The sequence below is a fragment of the Takifugu rubripes genome, chromosome 3, assembly GCF_901000725.2.
Source record: "Takifugu rubripes chromosome 3, fTakRub1.2, whole genome shotgun sequence".
In the NCBI taxonomy this organism is placed as follows: Eukaryota; Metazoa; Chordata; class Actinopteri; order Tetraodontiformes; family Tetraodontidae; genus Takifugu; species Takifugu rubripes.
In genome coordinates, this window is record NC_042287.1 from 16,709,960 (window position 1) to 16,728,662 (window position 18,703).

The following is an 18,703-nucleotide window of genomic DNA, read 5'->3' on the forward strand; positions in this document are numbered from 1 at the left end:
TTCAGGCTGTCCCACCAGGAGGAGACCCCAGGGAAGACCTGGGAAACGCTGGCGTGACTGTCCAATACTTCCTGAGGAGCTAGAGCAAGTGTCCCGAGAATCTGGGCGTTCCTGCTCAGGCTGCTACCCCTGCCAATGGGTACGAGCTAAACGGGAGAAGATGGATGGATGGATGGATGGATGGATGGATGGATGGATGGGTGGATGGATGATGGATTGGTGGATGGATAGATGATGGATGGAAGTTTCTTACATTGCATGTATAGTTGAAATGCTAGGTTATAATATACACTATTGTATAAAATACACCCTATAGACTCTTCTAACAAAGCTGTACTCTTATTAAACTGTAGAAACATACAGGAGCATGACTGATCTGATGACTGAGGGAGATGCTCAACAGAACCAGCGATTGGACCGAACCGCTTGACAACAGCCAGACATTTCCACGTTCCTTTGAGTCAAGAACACGAGGCAGGTTTACAAGTTAATCAATCAATCAATCAATCAATCAATCTTTATTTATATAGCGTCTTATACAATCAAAATTGTTTCAAGGCGCTTTCCAGAATCCCAGGGCCTGACCCCAGACAAGCAACAGTGGCAAGGAAAAACTCCCCTTTAACAGGAAGAAACCTTGAGCAGGACCAGGCTCATGTAGGGGGACCCTCCTGCTGATGGCCGGCTGGGTAAAGAGAGAGGAGAAGGGGGAGGACAGGTAGAGGATAGGATAGGTAGGAGAGGAGAGGGGTAGAGGAGAGGAGAAGTAGAGTGAAGGGGAGGTAGAGGAGAGGAGAAGGAGGAGGAGGGGAAAGAGGAGAGGAAAGAAGAGGAGAGGGAGAGGAGAAGGAGGGGGAGAGGAGAGGGAGAGGAGAGGCACAGAGCACAGAAACACACACACAAAAAATGATTAATGATTGAACCAATATTGTGTAAGTTTGTCTTAACTGTTCATTTACCACTGCTGCCATATGTTTTTCATTTTTGCGGTGGACAGAACTGCTGTGCCCAACACCCATGATTCAGCATTTTCTGGAGGGAGAAAATGGAGATAATCCCTCAGTCTATTGTTCGAAAGTCTCCACCTTCAACAAAGAACCTCATGTTCAAGTTCAAAGCCTCACTTTTGCATATTTGAACCTATTTCTCTTTCTTGCTTTTACAGGTTTGGCTGATAACATGTAAAGGAAAAACAGCAAAAACATCTTTCATTCACTGTTTAAGAACGCGAGGCAGGTTTACAAGTTAATGATTGAACCCAATATTGTGTACGCTTGTCTTAGCTGTTCATTTACCACTGCTGCCATATGTTTTTCATTTTTGTGGTGGACAGAACTGCTGTGCCCAACACCCATGATTCAGCATTTTCTGGAGGGAGAAAATGGAGATAATCCCTCAGTCTATTGTTCGAAAGTCTCCACCTTCAACAAAGAACCTCATGTTCATGTTCAAAGCCTCACTTTTGCATATTTGAACCTATTTCTCTTTCTTGCTTTTACAGGTTTGGCTGATAACATGTAAAGGAAAAACAGCAAAAACATCTTTCATTCACTTTTCAAGAAGAATCAAGAAGAAAAAAGGTTAATATTTGTCTATAACTGACAAATCAAGGTTTTCCCCTCGTGAATTACAAGTATTAAAAAGCCGTCAGTCTGTTCTTTGATTAGGAAGAACGATACACACACTTGTTCACAGCAGGACGTGATTTACTTTTTAAAAACATACAAATTAGGTAAAATGTGGATGTAAAGAAGTCAGCAGTGAAGCTGGTGCATTAGGCTTGTTATTGTAGGTCAAACATTCCTTTGGTAATGTGATGACGAGCCTGACGACAGGAACAAATCTGAGTGGAGGGAAAGAAGCCTGATTACGAGCTCTCAGCAGGGTGCCTCAGCTCACTCAGGGACACGGTTATACATTGACTTCTGTTTTAGCTGATGTTTGACAACTCTGGACATTCAGGGGGGTTCTGGCCAGAGGGTGAAATCACAGAGTCTGAGGTAAGAAGACGTTTTAGTTTGTGCTCAGTTTTTAGATGTTTATAATGTAATAAAATCCCGTTGAGCAGTTTTCCTCTCGAGCAGAACCAGCTGCTGTTTACTTTCCACTTGGCATCATTTAACTGCTGCAGCTAACCTGCTGTAGAAAGGCTCTGATTCATGCATTTCCTCTGTGTGTCCTATCACCTTTGTCTGATTAAAAACCACTATGATGTGTGTTCTTTTTCTTGTTTACTTCCATTTCCTCATTTATTGTTTTTTCTTCCTTCTCTTCATCCTTGTAGTTGTGACTGTGGCATACGTTAAAGATATGAAGCTAATCTACCATTCACAGACAAATAACATCATTTAACAGGTCCTCATTTCGTCGTAGTATATGATTTGTTGTCTTACCCTTGTTAAACATAATATTTTATCAATATTCTGTGTGAACTGCAAGTCATGCCGTGCATTGCATTTGTGTTTGCATTAGGACTCTGAACGCACCTTTGGAAAAGAAAAACAACCTTTGAATTAAAAGCAAAGACGATGTTAATGTTATTCACACGAGTTGGTGCTGCTGGTAAATCATCATTACAATAATACAAACTGGTTTCTGCTGCACACAGGAGAAACCGTTTATGCACATAATAAGTTACTCTGGTTGATATTAGGATAAAGTTCAATATTTTCCATAACGTTTGCATAAGGTAGACTATTGGGATTTATGTTTAATGACAATCCAAAGGGTGACATCTATTGAGTAGGCCAGGCCTGTATTTAAATGACAATCGTTTGTTTCCTTTGATTTGCTCATGAGCTGGGATATCACCTCACAGGATGGATAAATAAATGATAGAGAGATAAATGATGCCTGGCAGGAATTATGACCCTTAGACAAGCTCCTACGACACATGTGTGTTGATTACCATTAGCTTACATGAGCTAAAGCAGTAAATTATGTCAACGTGCTCCCTGTTGGACATTTTGAGCAGGGAAACATGACAAGGTGGGGGAGATGGAGGTGAGGAAGGGGGGGGGCTCAAATGGAGGGATTCAATTCTACATTTTTTAAAAGCCTTTAAGGCAGTTTCAGATCACGGAACTGTTCAGAATATAAATACCATGCCGTGAGTGTAGATATGACTTCATTTCACTGTGTAGTTCTTGTTTGTGTCTGTTATTTTGTATTGTGCATTTTGTAAACCTTGCGAAGCTCTTCCTCATTTTTTACTTTGCCTTGCTAATTTATCTGAAGAGCTCAGTAATGAGACCTACCGAAGGCACAGACGTTATGTTGTGTCGCTGAAGCCATTGGTGCACTTTATTTACGTTTGATTTACAAATGACTCTGTGAAAAACAGTGTGGTTGATCTTCTCCAGGATATGTAGACAGGAAGCAGCTGTCCGGGTCTGAAGCTTATTTCAGGTTCTCGCATCTTAGCGCTCACTTCCCTGATTGTTCTCGCAGTCTCACAGATGCATCATTAAATTCTTCCTCTCATGCACTTCATAGTAGTCTGCCTTCAGTTCAGTTGCTCTTGCTTCATTTGTCTTTATTCCTTTATTGACATCATTCCCAATGTCTCGAGTTTTGTGTTCCACCAATGCTTTACCGTATTTTCACGACTATAGATTTTCTCAAAAATCGACGGTGCGCCTTATAATATGGAGCACCTTGTGTGTGGACTGAGTTCCAATCTGCTGTGCGCCTTTGGTAGGTGCACTACGGTAAACGATCCGCCCATCGATTAGCGGCACACCTATGCGTAAGGAACCCCTAAAATGGTGCCGATCAAGCGAGACGCGTATGAAGCTTACTTTAAACTGCAGGCCATCGAATATGTGGCAATCTTAGTGTTTTTGCTTTATGAGGAGGCGGCATCTCTCCATACGCGCAAGGACAACTGTTGCGCAGCGGCTGCCCGCGGATTACCAGGAGAGGGCGGCCATCTGCCACGACAAGATAACCGCGACCAGCCACGTCACCAACATGGATGAGATCCCTCTGACTTTTGACATCCCTATGACCCACACAGTGGAGAAAAAAAGGGAGCAGCACGGTTGCGATATGCACAACGGGGCACGAGAAGTCGTCGTTCACTGTGGTTCTCGGCTGCCATGGAAACGGACAGAGCGCTGGATGACGGAAGGTGAACACTCCTTCACAAAGACTATGAGGCAGCGGCGGGCAAGTTATGCCACCAAATGCGGGTGGATTGTAGACGCATGGGCTCTGATACCGTCTTCATGTATCTTAAGAGCTTTCACAAAAGCTGGCATCAACGCTGAAGAGGTACCGGTCGCTGAGTCTGATTCAGATGATGAAGAGGAATTCGGGATGTTGGACATTGAAATAGCGCAGCTGTTTAATTCAGATACAGAAGATGAAAACTTTGATGGTTTTGTGGAGAGAATGAATAGAGAATGAATATTTTGTTCAATACAGTAAATGTGTCGAAACTCATTGTTTTACTTCCGTTGTCATTTTCTCATGTATGTTTTAGCATGTGCCTAAAAATACGGTGGGCCTTATGTATGTTTTAAATACAGATATAGCACCCGTAACTGAGACTGCGCCTTTTAGTCAGTCAGCAGAGTTCCACTTCACCACAAAATACAGGCCAAACAAGACAAATGACTATGTCCGCTGTCAAGGTATCCAGTAAAGCTCCAGGGTCACATAGAGGACTACACTTAAACTCTACCCCAATGTACTGTAATTTCCACCATATCAATCAATCAATCAGTCAATCAATCAATCATTCAAAATTGTCTCTAGGTGCTTTCCAGAATCCTAGGGCCTGACCCCCAACAAGCAACAGTGGCAAAGAAATACTCCTCTTTAACAGGAGGAAACCTTGAGCAGGACCAGGCTCATGTAGGGGGACCCTCCTGCTGCTGGCCGGCTGGGTAGAGAGAGAGGAGAAGGGGGGAGGACAGGTAGAGGAGAGAATAGGCAGAGATCAATGAAATACATTAATTATATTAATTATAATAAACTGCCAGTAAATCTGAGTGGGTCAGCAGGGTCGGAGGTAGGGGCAGGAAAACTACACAAGAAATAACATCACTGATCTACTTTGTGAGGAGGAGAGGAGAGCCTTGACCTCAGTTTTTCCTGAATTAAGGACAAGGAAATTTGAAGACATCCAAGACTTTTTGTCAGTTCTAAAGCTTCACTAACGTCTCTGTCTCCTCTGGTTTAATGGATAAATATAGCTGAGTGTCATCAGCATAACAATGAAAATTTATTCCATGCTGCTGAATAATGTTTTCTAAGTGGAGCATTTACAAGGTGAAAAGGATTGGTCCAGGTGAAGAATCTTGTGGAACTCCATGTCTAACCCTACTGTATGAAGAGGGAATGCCGTGGACATGAGCAAACTGGTAACTATCTGATCTATCAGCTGCACTGAGGTCCAACAGAACCAGCAGAGAAACCAGTCCATGATCTAAAGCTCTAAGAAGATCATTAGTAACTTAGCCAGAGGAAGAAAGCTGGAGGGGGAAAGGACGTGCCATGGATGGCTGCACCTCTCGGGGTGACAATGATCCACCTGTGACCGTTCCCACCTTCACCCCAGATGACTTTAGAATTGCCCAGGAAGAGGATGCTTCCGTCTGTAAGGTCATGACATCGAGGAGGAGAGGACAGAATCTGCATGATAAAGAAAAAGACAAATAGCAGCCAAAACAAGGAGACTGGTATCTGAGCAGAAGACAACCAGCAGGTCCTTCCCAGTAAACTGAGGCCAACTGTGCCAAATACCTACATCACAACATGGGTCATGTCAGAGTTGATAAAGCAATCCACCTGGTGAGACGAGGGTCAAATAGAAGACTATGTGATCCAGTGATCAGGTATTTAACAGAAAGGACCCACTATCCCAGAAAAACCACCAGTGGGTTCATTCCTAACTGGTGTCCCATTTGAGCTTATTTCTGTGGAAAACCTCCACCTAGAGACAAGGGGAGGAGGCTTGGTAGACCATCTTTCCCACTTCACACAAGTGACCCGTCTAAAAACACATCAGCCAAAACTGCGGCTAACATAGAACTTGACCCACGTTGACTGACCTGAAAGACACTGACTAACCCCAACAGACACTACACAGGCCAGGCAGGTGACCTTTCTCAGACTCTAGAATGACCATTGTTTGCTGGTTTAGTTCTAGATGTCCAGAGACCTCTTAAATCAGGGCTGTAGAGGGTCCAGAAAGATTTACGTAGCAAACGTGCACGCCACGTATTTTTCATCATCACAATTGTGGATGTGGAATCTTATTTTGGCGGCCTCGTCTGTAGATGGTGCTTCTGCGTCCCAGTGAGGGAACAAGGAACATTATAATCTTGGCCCCATAAACGCAGGCACAGCTCAATATTAGATCACTGGTGGCTGAACAAGCCTTATTGACAGTGTCCTGGTCCTCGTGGTTCACAGGTAACTATTATTTCCACACTCTAGCTGTTGCTGAAAAATAACTGACTGTGAAAGAAGCATTTAGTGACGATTTGAGTTGTTTCAATTTAAGTGTAGATGAGTATTTTTGTTGTTGTGTTAAGTTGATTAATGGCTGCTGTTTCTGTTACCTTGCGTTGCACACAGAATACCTACTGGGTGTGTGTGGGTTTGAGAATGCTTGTGCATGAGAGACAGAGAGAATGTGAATGTTATAGCAGTTCATGTGTTTTTGATAAAGCAAATGTACTAAACACAATTGTGCTATTGTGCTTAAAACACAATAACATAGCGGTATTCAATTTTTGCTGGCTTAGCAAGTAATAGTAACGTGTCCTGGTCAGCGTCCGGACTAACCGGTCAGCCAGTTCGCAACAGATTCGTTGTATACGTTCTGTAGTCATTGGATACACGGTGTTTATGAATACTACTACTACTACTACTACAACTACTACTACTATTAATAATAATAATAATAACAATAATAATAATAATAACAATAACAATAATAGAATAACTGGTCCGTATGTTTGTAATAGCCTTTGCCTCTTTTTGGCAGTGATGGCTTCATATCCAGTCCTGACCTTCCTGGTGTTCTTCTCAGCAGCTCTGTCCTCCACCTGTGATGGAGGAAAAGTGCTTGTTTACCCTCTAGATGGGAGCCACTGGCTGAACATGAAAATCCTCTTGGAGCTGCTTCACTCTCGGGGCCATGAAATAACGGTCATACGTTCGTCCACCAGCTGGTACATTTCTGAAGTCTCGCCCTACTACACCTCCATCACCATCGCCCAGGACCACTCACATCACATCGAGAGTCAAGACTTCATGACCTCTTTCTTAAAGAGGTCAATAGAAATTCGGCGGAGAGAAGGTTCACTCTGGGCTTTTTTGAATTTTATCAAAACCTTTTCCAGATGGTTGGAGAGAATCAGCATGACGTGGCCAAGATGGTCATCGACATCTTTGAGAATGAGACGCTAATTACGATTCTGAAAAACAATGAGTATAACCTTTTATTGACAGATCCTGCATTTCCAGGTGGAGTGTTGTTAGCGCACTATCTCCAACTACCGCTGGTTTTCAATGCTCGCTGGGTTTTCAATGGAGATGGACATTTCGTCATCGCACCTTCTCCACTCTCCTACGTTCCCCAATTATTTTCTTATAACTCTGATAAAATGGACTTTTTTCAGAGAATGAAAAATGTCATCTCTCATATCATGTTGGTCTACATGCACTACTTTGTGTCAAATCCCCCTTACCAAGCAGTGTGTGACAAATATTTTGGTCCCGATGTCAACGTCATGTCTCTCATGCAGGGAGCTGATCTCTGGTTAATGCGAGTTGATTTTATATTCGAGTTTCCTCGTCCTACCATGCCCAATGTGGTCTACATCGGAGGGTTTCAGGGCAAACCTTCTAAGCCTCTTCCAGCAGATTTAGAGGATTTTATGCAGAGTTCTGGTGAGCACGGGGTGGTCGTCATGTCACTGGGGACTCTGCTGGGCGATCTTGGCCCTGAGTTATCAGAGATCATTGCATCAGCGTTTGCCAACCTTCCTCAGAAGGTGGTGTGGAGACACATCGGAGAAAGACCCACCAGTCTGGGAAACAACACCATGCTTGTTAAATGGCTGCCTCAAAATGATATCTTAGGTCACCCGAAAACCAAACTTTTTATGTCGCATGGGGGCACTAACGGTATTTATGAGGCCATCTACCATGGGGTCCCGATCCTGGGCCTTCCTCTCATCTTTGACCAGATTGATAATTTTGTACGCATGAAGGCGCGGGGGGCTGCTGAGATGGTCGATGTCACAACGTTGGATGTTGAGACTCTGACCAATACTTTGAAGAATATTCTCAATGCTACGAAGGCATACAAAGAGAAAATACAGAAGCTGTCACAAACTTCACCATGACAAACCAATGAAACCCACAGACAGCGCCCTCTTCTGGATGGAGTTTGTCATGAGGCACAAGGGCGCCTCACAACCTGCGTACAGAGTCCTACAAGTTACCGTGGTACGCCTATCACTGTCTGGACGTGATGGCCGTCTTCGCAGCCTGTGGCTTGATACTCATGTCATTAGTTTGGGTCTCCTGCCGATGTGTCATCAGAGCTCTCATTAGAGCGACAAAATCACCAGCAAAATCTAAGAAAGAATAGATCAGTTCATGAGAAAACAGGTGTATGAACCTTGTTCAACCTTCTAAATTTAGGTTGTAACTTTAATCCATTTCTTTTGAAGGCTGCAAAGCTAGCTGTAGGATTTAGCCAGCTTGAATCTTCCCACTTCATTTTGGTTGAATAAAAGTGGAGCGTTGTTGCTCTACCAGTGGCAACTTCATGTGAAATTGATTATGCATTCACTGTAAGCTCTGCTTCCCCCTCACGCAAGCTAGAGTTGTTGCCTTGTTTCTTTTTATGGGTTACAACCGACCAAACCAGGTCAACTGCAGGAGTGTTGAGGTGTGCAAATAATACTGAAGCCTTATTGGACAAAAAGGGTTGGTGATAGAATATTAGTTAAATGGTTGTTGAATATGTGCTAAACATTTCGCTGATGAGCTTAAGACTTTTCGCCATTTGTCAGCAACGTGCACGTCCATCCAGTGTGAAATAAAATTCTTTCTTTAAAAACTACAACTGTGGTGCAATTCCTCAGTGTTCTGTCTCCAAGTCAAGGTGTCCAACTTTGTCTCACTATCTATGAATGTATAAAACACACTTTTTTCCATTCAAAGATCCTGTGATCTACATCTTATAATGTTAATAATCCGCAACTTTCATTAGAAGTGGATCCGTTGGAGCGGGTGTTGCACGCAGCTTCTTCCAGACAGGTGCTGCTTGTGCCCCGGTTGTGGTTTTCCTTTCACGGCTGAATAGAATTTCGCTTTCACTAAATCTCTCACTTTGTACTACTCCTCGTGCATTTCTGTTTCACTTGCGTTTAAATTGAAGTTCCGCACCTCCTCCCCACCACCCTGTACTATCAGAGAAGAAACGGATTCCTTAAGAATGTTTTATTATTTCATCTGAGTATGACGGATGAAAGCACCAGTGATATAAAGCAGCAGATGCACATAAAAAATAAGCTTGTATCAGATGGCTGATGGAGGAGAACCTCGAGTAAAAAGGGTTGTTGCCTGTGTGGCAGGTTCCTGAGCTGGCTGCAAACATTTTCTGAGAGGAGCCAGGATGTTTCATCTCCACGGAGGTAAACCAGAGGGTTGAGAGCACTGTTCAAACAAACAAGGCCACGACTGAGCTGACGGGCGATGTACACTCCGTTAGACCATTTTTGGCACACCTTCCAAATGAACAGAAGTCTTGACCAAAGGCTGAGGTTCTTGAGTATGTGATAGGGGATGTAACAAACAGAAAAAAGAAGAACCAGGAGGAAACAACAGCTTCATGCATCTCTGTCTTAATACCTTGTCAGTGGTATTTTTCCGGCAGAGAACAACAAGCACGTGTCCGTAGCAGCCCAGTGTGATGAGGAGCGGGATGCAGAATCCCATGAACGTCCATCCAAGACTGTACTTTAGGTAACTCTCTACATACTCGTCATCGGTGGTATCAAAGCATTTCTCGGTGTTTCTCTTAGATGTTTTGGTGTAGAACATATCTGGAAGACACTGAATTCCAACTAACAGCCAAGTGGTGACAGAGATAATCACAGAGTGGGTGAAGGTGATGCGTCCCATCGCTCTCATCGGATGGACAATAGCCAGGTACCGGTACACACTTATGCACGTCAGGAACCCAATGCTGCCATACAGATTAAGATTGAAGCAGAATCTTGTTATCTTGCAGAATGTCTGTCCGAAAATCCATCGACTCCTCATTGAGGTAGTAGACCACCAGAAATGGAACCGTGAGCAGGTAGAGAACGTCTGAAATTCCCAGGTTGAGCACAAATATGCTGATGTTGCCCAGTTTCTTCCAGTTCTTCAGCAGAGATCTTAGTCCCCATCCATTAGCCGCCAGACCGATGAAGAACACCAGGATGTAAACAGGAGGCAGGAATTTGCCCGAGAAACTAAAGCTGACAGGAGGACAGAAGCTGTTATTCATTGTCTTCTGGACAGAGATCAGCTCCGCTATGCAAACGTGCTCCCCGAGGTGTGGCTGCTGCAGAGAAGACTTCCTGTTTTAATGCTTTTATGTGTCAGAAGGGAAATAACCCAAATCTGTACATCGGAAAGAGTTGATATGTGTTGATGACTAACAGAAACATCGAGTCAAAGTACAAGTGTGATGTTTAGCATTCTGAGAAACAATGAGATTGAATGAACCTCAACCAACATATAAAGTCTTGGACTACTATTTAAAATCTACATGCATTTAATTTAAAACTGCTTTGAATAGATGAAGAAATAGATTTGAGTTTCAAATTGTTTCTGTTAACAGCCCCTGTGCTCAGAACCTTATTTTGTCACTTCTTACTTTATACTATTTTTAAAATCGTTAAGGTTGTCTCATTTGTTCACTGATACTGAGCTGGTTGCATTTTTCTGTCCTGTGACACCGTAGCAGCATAATCCCTCATAAAAATCAGTATTGAGAGGAAACACATCAGGATTCCAGGAAAAACTGAAGAATCTGATCTGAATTTGAGACTCAATACAAAACAAGCATGAAGATCTGGCAAAAATCAGCACGAAGATTAGGCAGATGAAGGAAAACAGACAGGAAACCACAAGTGTAAAGCTTCAAAAAAACACATTTTTAATATGTATTTACTTTGAAACGTCCTGACACAACAATAAGACCATCAAAACAACTCAAACTCTTAGCAGCCCTCAAGTAGGCTCACGTCTCCAAACACACACAAATAACATCACCATCAAACATCGTCTCAAACAAATATGGATGTTAGGACCAAAACCAAAGGAGATCTTAGGTCCGCCATGATGGATAGGAGAGGTGGTTTTATAAAGAAACCATGAAACCAACTCAGGTCTGAAATAGTACCACACATACAACTACAGTATAGAGAGGAGACATCTGCGCAGAATTATCTACAACAGTAAACGAAGAAGTGCAAAATCATCACAAGCAAAACTGTGTAAACAAATAGTTGCATTGCTCACATTAGAGAATAAAATCAGTCAACACAGAGACTGGTGTCATAAAATTAACAAGTTATCAAACATTTCTGACTCTAGAAACACCAGTTAGTGTAAACTAGACACTATTAGATATCATTTTAACTCCTGACTTTAGATTTACTTGCAATTGAAGGTTTTTATCAGTGCACGGCCTCTAAAATTACCATATACATTAAACTCACTTCTATCCTTGACACATGCTACCATATGTGTATCTTTGGCTTACTTGTTAATTCCTATTATTAAAAAATGTGTATTATTAGTGGTAAAAAAAAAAAAGTGCTGTCATGTGTCCGCCTGTCAAGGTATCCAGTAAAGCTCCAGGGTCACATAGAGTACTACACTGAAACTCTACCTCAGTGTACTGTAATTTCCACCATATCAATCAATCAATTAATCAATCAATTAATCAATCAATCAATCAATCAATCAATCAATCAATCAATCAATCAGAATTGTCTCTAGGCGCTTTCTAGAATCCCAGGGCCTGACCCCCAACAAGCAACAGTGGCAAAGAAAAACCTTGAGCAGGACCAGGCTCGTGAAGGGGGACCCTCCTGCTGATGGCCAGCTGGGTAGAGAGAGAGGAGAAGGGGGGAGGACAGGTAGAGGAGAGAATAGGCAGAGATCAATGAAATACATTAATTATAATAATAACTGCCAGTAGAACTGAGTGGGTCAGCAGGTCGGAGGTAGTGGCAGGAAACTACACAAGAAATAACATCACTGATCTACTTGGTGAGGAGGAGCAGGAGAGCCTTGACCTCAGTTTTGCCGGAATTAAGGACAAGGAAATTTGAAGACATCCAAGACTTCACTAGCTTCACTAACGACTCGGTCTCCTCTGGTTTAATGGATAAATATAGCTGAGTGTCATCAGCATAACAATGAAAACTTATTCCATGCTGCTGAATAATGTTTCCTAAGGGGAGCATGTACAAGGTGAAAAGGATTGGTCCAGGTGAAGAATCTTGTGGAACTCCATGGCTAACCCTACTGTATGAAGAGGGAATGCCATGGACATGAGCAAACTGGTATCTATCTGATCTATCAGCTGCACTGAGGTCCAACAGAACCAGCAGAGAAACCAGTCCATGATCTAAAGCTCTAAGAAGATCATTAGTAACTTAGCCAGAGGAAGAAAGCTGGAGGGGGAAAGGACGTGCCATGGATGGCTGCACCTCTCGGGGTGACAATGATCCACCTGTGACCGTTCCCACCTTCACCCCAGATGACTTCAGAGTTGCCCAGGAAGAGGATGCTTCCGTCTGTAAAGGTCATGACATCGAGGAGGAGAGGACAGAATCTGCATGATAAAGAAAAAGACAACCAGCAGGTCCTTCCCAGTAACTGAGGCCAACTGTGCCAAATACCTACATCACAACATGGGTCATGTCAGAGTTGATAAAGTAATCCACCTGGTGAGACAAGGGTCAAATAGAAGACTATGTGATCCAGTGATCAGGTATTAAACAGAAAGGACCCACTATCTCAGAAAAACCACCAGTGGGTTCATTCCTAACCGGTGTCCCATTTGAGCTTATTTCTGTGGAAAACCTCCACCTAGAGACAAGGGGAGGAGCTGAGTAGACCATCTTTCCCACTTCACACAAGTGACCCGTCTAAAAACACGTCAGCCAAAACTGCGGCTAACATAGAACTTGACCCACGTTGACTGACCTGAAAGACACTGACTAACCCCAACAGACACTACACAGGCCAGGCAGGTGACCTTTCTCAGACTCTAGAATGACCATTGTTTGCTGGTTTAGTTCGAGATGTCCAGATACCTCTTAAATCAGGGCTGTAAGGGTCCAGAAAGATTTACGTAGCAAATGTGCACGCCACGTGTATTTCATCATCACAATTGTGGATGTGGAATCTTATTTTGGCGGCCTCGTCTGTAGATGGTGCTTCTGCGTTCCAGTGAGGGAACAAGGAACATTATAATCTTGGCCCCATAAACGCAGGCACAGCTCAGTATTAGATCACTGGTGGCTGAACAAGCCTTATTGACAGTGTCCTGGTCCTCGTGGTTCACAGGTAACTATTATTTCCACACTCTAGCTGTTGCTGAAAAATAACTGACTGTGAAAGAAGCGTTTAGTGACGATTTGAGTTGTTTCAATTTAAGTGTAGATGAGTATTTTGTTGTTGTGTTAAGTTGATTAATGGCTGCTGTCAGGGTTTCTGGGTTGTGTCGGTCGTTGTCCTGCAGGGGGGGGTGTGGGGCACAAATCGGTGGCAGCTGGCACTGCTGGCACGCGCACCTGTAGGCAATTTACATCATGCTGCCTATTTAAGCAAGGTGCGCCTGCCTGTCAGTGCCAGGGTGTCTGTTTGTCTTGTGAGGGTGTTCTGTTCGTCTTGTCAGCGTGTCTGTTCGTCCTCCTCGTTGTGTGCTGGTGTTTCTGTGTTTCCTGGGGTGCTGCTCCAGCTTCGTGTCTCCTGGGGTGCCGCTCCAGCTCCGTGTCTCCTGGAGGGCCGCCCCAACTTCGTGTCTCCTGGAGCGCCACCCCAGCTTCGTGTCTTCTGGTGGGCCGCCCCTGCTCCCTGGCCTGCGTTCAGGTCCTGATCAACCCGTCTGTGGACAGGCTACTGTTTCTGTTACTGCGTTGCACACAGAATACCTACTGGGTGTGTGTGTGGGTTTGAGCTTGTGCATGAGAGACAGAGAGAATGTGAATGTTATAGCAGTTCATGTGTTTTTGATAAAGCAAATGTACTAAACACAATTGTGTTTTAAGCATTTCTGATATCAGAATATCAGAAATGATATCAGAAATGCTTAAAACACAATAACATAATGGTATTCAATTTTTGCTGGCTTAGCAAGTAATAGTAACGTGTCCTGGTCAGCGTCCGGACTAACCAGTCAGCCAGTTCGCAACAGATTCATTGTATACTGTTTGTAGTCGTTGGATACACGGTGTTTATGACTACTACTACTACTACTACTACTACTACTAATAATAATAATAATAATAATAATAATAATAATAATAATAATAATAATAATGATGAGATGATTTGTAATAGCCTTTGCCTCTTCTTGGCAGTGATGGCTTCATATCCAGTCCTGACCTTCCTGGTGTTCTTCTCAGCAGCTCTGTCCTCCACCTGTGATGGAGGAAAAGTGCTTGTTTACCCTCTAGATGGGAGCCACTGGCTGAACATGAAAATCCTCTTGGAGCTGCTTCACTCTCGGGGCCATGAAATAACGGTAATACGTTCGTCCACCAGCTGGTACATTTCTGAAGTCTCGCCATACTACACCTCCATTACCATCGCCCAGGACCACTCACATCACATCGAGGGTCAAGACTTCATGACCTCTTTCTTAAAGAGGTCAATAGAGATCCGGCGGAGAGAAGGTTCACTCTGGGCTTTTTTTGAATTTTATCAAAACCTTTTCACTATTTTAGAGGAAAGTCAGCAAAACGTGGCCAAGATGGTCATCGACATCTTTGAGAATGAGATGCTAATTATGAAGCTAAAGAAAACTGAATACGATTTCATGCTGTTGGATCCTGCATTTCTAGGGGGAGTGTTGTTAGCGCACTATCTCCAGCTTCCAACGGTGCTCAGTGCTCGCTGGGCTTTCAGCGGCGAGGCACACTTCGCCATCGCACCTTCTCCACTCTCCTACGTTCCCCAATTATTTTCTTATAACTCTGATAAAATGACTTTTTTTCAGAGAATGAAAAATGTCATCTCTCATATGATGTTGGTCTACATGCACTACTTTGTTGTAAATCCCCCTACCAAGCAGTGTGTGACAAATATTTTGGTGCCGATGTCAACGTCATGTCTCTCATGCAGGGAGCTGATCTCTGGTTATACGATCTGATTTTATATTCGAGTTTCCTCATCCTACCATGCCCAATGTGGTCTACATCGGAGGGTTTCAAGGCAAACCTTCTAAGCCTCTTCCAGCAGATTTAGAGGATTTTATGCAGAGTTCTGGTGAGCACGGGGTGGTCGTCATGTCACTGGGGACTCTGCTGGGCGATCTTGGCCCTGAGTTATCAGAGATCATTGCATCAGCGTTTGCCAACCTTCCTCAGAAGGTGGTGTGGAGACACATTGGAGAAAGACCCACCAGCCTGGGAAACAACACCATGCTGGTTAAATGGCTGCCTCAAAATGATATCTTAGGTCACCCGAAAACCAAACTTTTTATGTCGCATGGGGGCTATAACGGTATTTATGAGGCCATCTACCATGGGGTCCCGATCCTGGGCCTTCCTCTCATCTTTGACCAGATTGATAATTTTGTACGTATGAAGGCACGGGGGGCTGCTGAGATGGTCGATGTCACAACGTTGGATGTTGAGACTCTGACCAATACTCTGAAGAATATTCTCGATCCTACGAAGGCATACAAAGAGAAAATACAGAAGCTGTCACAGCTTCACCATGACAAACCAATGAAACCCATAGACAGCGCCCTCTTCTGGATGGAGTTTGTCATGAGGCACAAGGGCGCCTCACACCTGCGTACAGAGTCCTACAAGTTACCGTGGTACGCCTATCACTGTCTGGACGTGATGGCCGTCTTCGCAGCCTGTGGCTTGATACTCATGTCATTAGTTTGGGTCTCCTGCCGATGTGTCATCAGAGCTCTCATTAGAGCGACAAAATCACCAGCAAAATCTAAGAAAGAATAGATCAGTTCATGAGAAAACAGGTGTATGAACCTTGTTCAACCTTCTAAATTTAGGTTGTAACTTAATATCCATTTCTTTTGAAGGCTGCAAAGCTAGCTGTAGGATTTAGCCAGCTTGAATCTTCCCACTTCATTTTGGTTGAATAAAGTGGAGCGTTGTTGCTCTACCAGTGGTAACTTCATGTGAAATTGATTATGCATTCACTGTAAGCTCTGCTTCCCCCTCACGCAAGCTAGAGTTGTTGCCTTGTTTCTTTTTATGGGTTACAACCGACCAAACCAGGTCAACTGCAGGAGTGTTGAGGTGTGCAAATAATACTGAAGCCTTATTGGAGAAAAAGGGTTGGTGATAGAATATTAGTTAAATGGTTGTTGAATATGTGCTAAACATTTCACTGATGAGCTTAAGACTTTTCGCCATTTGTCAGCAATGTGCGCGTCCATCCAGTGTGAAATAAAATTCTTTCTTTAAAAACTACAACTGTGGTGCAATTCCTCAGTGTTCTGTCTCCAAGTCAAGGTGTCCAACTTTGTCTCACATCTATGAATGTATAAAACACACTTTTTTCCATTCAAAGATCCTGTGATCTACATCTTATAATGTTTAATCAGCGACTTTTATTAGAAGTGGATCCATTGGAGCGGGTGTTGCACGCAGCTTGTTCCAGACAGGTACTGTTTGTGCCCCGGTTGTGGTTTTCCTTTCTGACTGAATAGAATTTTGCTTTCACTAAATCTCTCACTTTGTACTACTACTCGTGTCAGGTTCCCAGTTTCTGGGAACTCTTTTGCAGGGTTTTCTCCTGCGGGGGGGCGTGGTGGAGCCATGCCTCAGCCACAGGTGGTGCCGGGGACTGGCGCACCTGCAGACTATCGTAATCAAGCCACCTATTTATGGACTGTTCTCACGGTTGGCCAGCGTTGGCGTGTTTTGTCGTTTTCGGAAAACCCCGGCTGTACCCTCCTGGACTTTTGTGAGACTGTTTCCTTCGTGGATAACTTTTGAACCCGTTATCGGATTGTTGTTTTTTCTTAATCCTTCATGGACTGCTTGTGTCGTAAGTTTACGTTCCCTGTTTTGATTAAGCACCGAGTCGTGGTCTCCACGCCTCTTTTTGAGTTCTACAAACTTTAATAAAGCTTCTCGGAACGATACGCCACTGTGTCCTGCCTGCTTTCGGGTCCTGATACAACCACTCCTAACACCTCGTGCATTTCTGTTTCACTTGCGTTTAAATTGAAGTTCCGCACCTCCTCCCCACCACCCTGTACTATCAGAGAGAAACGGATTCCTTAAGAATGTTTTATTATTTCATCTGAGTATGACGGATGAAAGCAACAGTGATATAAAGCAGCAGGTGCACATAAAAAATAAGCTTGTATCAGACGGCTGATGGAGGAGAACCTCGAGTAAAAAGGGGTGTCGCCTGTGTGGCAGGTTCCTGAGCTGGCTGCAAACATTTTCTGAGAGGAGCCAGGATGTTTTCATCTCCACGGAGGTAAACCAGAGGGTTGAGAGCACTGTTCAAACAAACAAGGCCACGACTGAGCTGATGGGCGATGTACACTCCATTAGACCAGTTTGGGCACACCTTCCAAATGAACTGAAGTCTTGACCAAAGGTTGAGGTTCTTGAGTATGTGATAGGGGATGTAACAAACAGAAAAAAGAAGAACCAGGAGGAACAGCAGCTTCATACATCTCTGTTTTAATACCTTGTCAGTGGTGTTTTTTCCGGCAGAGAACAACAAGCACGTGTCCGTAGCAGCCCAGTGTGATGAGGAGCGGGATGCAGAATCCCATGAACGTCCATCCAAGACTGTACTTTAGGTAACTCTCTACATACTCGTCATCGGTGGTATCAAAGCATTTCTCAGTGTTTCTCTTAAATGTTTTGGTGTAGAACATATCTGGAAGACACTGAATTCCAACTAACAGCCAAGTGGTGACAGAGATAATCACAGAGTGGGTGAAGGTGATGCGTCCCATCGCTCTCATCGGATGGACAATAGCCAGGTACCGGTACACACTTATGCACGTCAGGAACCCAATGCTGCCATACAGATTAAGATTGAAGCAGAATCTTGTTATCTTGCAGAATGTCTGTCCCGAAAATCCATCGACGACTCATAGGTAGTAGACCACCAGAAATGGAAGCGTGAGCAGGTAGAGAAACGTCTGAATTCCCAGGTTGAGCACAAATATGCCTGATGATGCCCAGTTCTTCCAGTTCTTCAGCAGAGATCTTAGTCCCCATCCATTAGCCGCCAGACCGATGAAGAACACCAGGATGTAAACAGGAGGCAGGAATTTGCCCGTGAAACTAAAGCTGACACGAGGACAGGAGCTGTTATTCATTGTCTTCTGGACAGAGATCAGCTCCGCTATGCAAACGTGCTCCCCGAGGTGTGGCTGCATACTGCAGAGAAGACTTCCTTCTCCTGCTTTTTTTTAATAGATTAGATAAGATTA

At 43.8% G+C, this 18,703-nt stretch overlaps 4 pseudogenes; 2 read left to right on the forward strand and 2 right to left on the reverse strand.

Moving 5' to 3' along the window:
• The first annotated feature begins 1,684 nt into the window (after positions 1–1,684).
• LOC115249218 (UDP-glucuronosyltransferase 2B31 pseudogene) lies at positions 1,685–8,950 on the forward strand (annotated as a pseudogene).
• A 741-nt stretch (positions 8,951–9,691) lies between these two features.
• Positions 9,692–10,585, reverse strand: LOC115249108 (P2Y purinoceptor 1-like; annotated as a pseudogene).
• A 4,849-nt stretch (positions 10,586–15,434) lies between these two features.
• On the forward strand, positions 15,435–16,287 carry LOC115249224 (UDP-glucuronosyltransferase 2B17 pseudogene; annotated as a pseudogene).
• Positions 16,288–17,613: 1,326 nt separating this feature from the next.
• On the reverse strand, positions 17,614–18,693 carry LOC115249109 (P2Y purinoceptor 1-like; annotated as a pseudogene).
• Between the last annotated feature and the right edge of the window lie 10 nt (positions 18,694–18,703).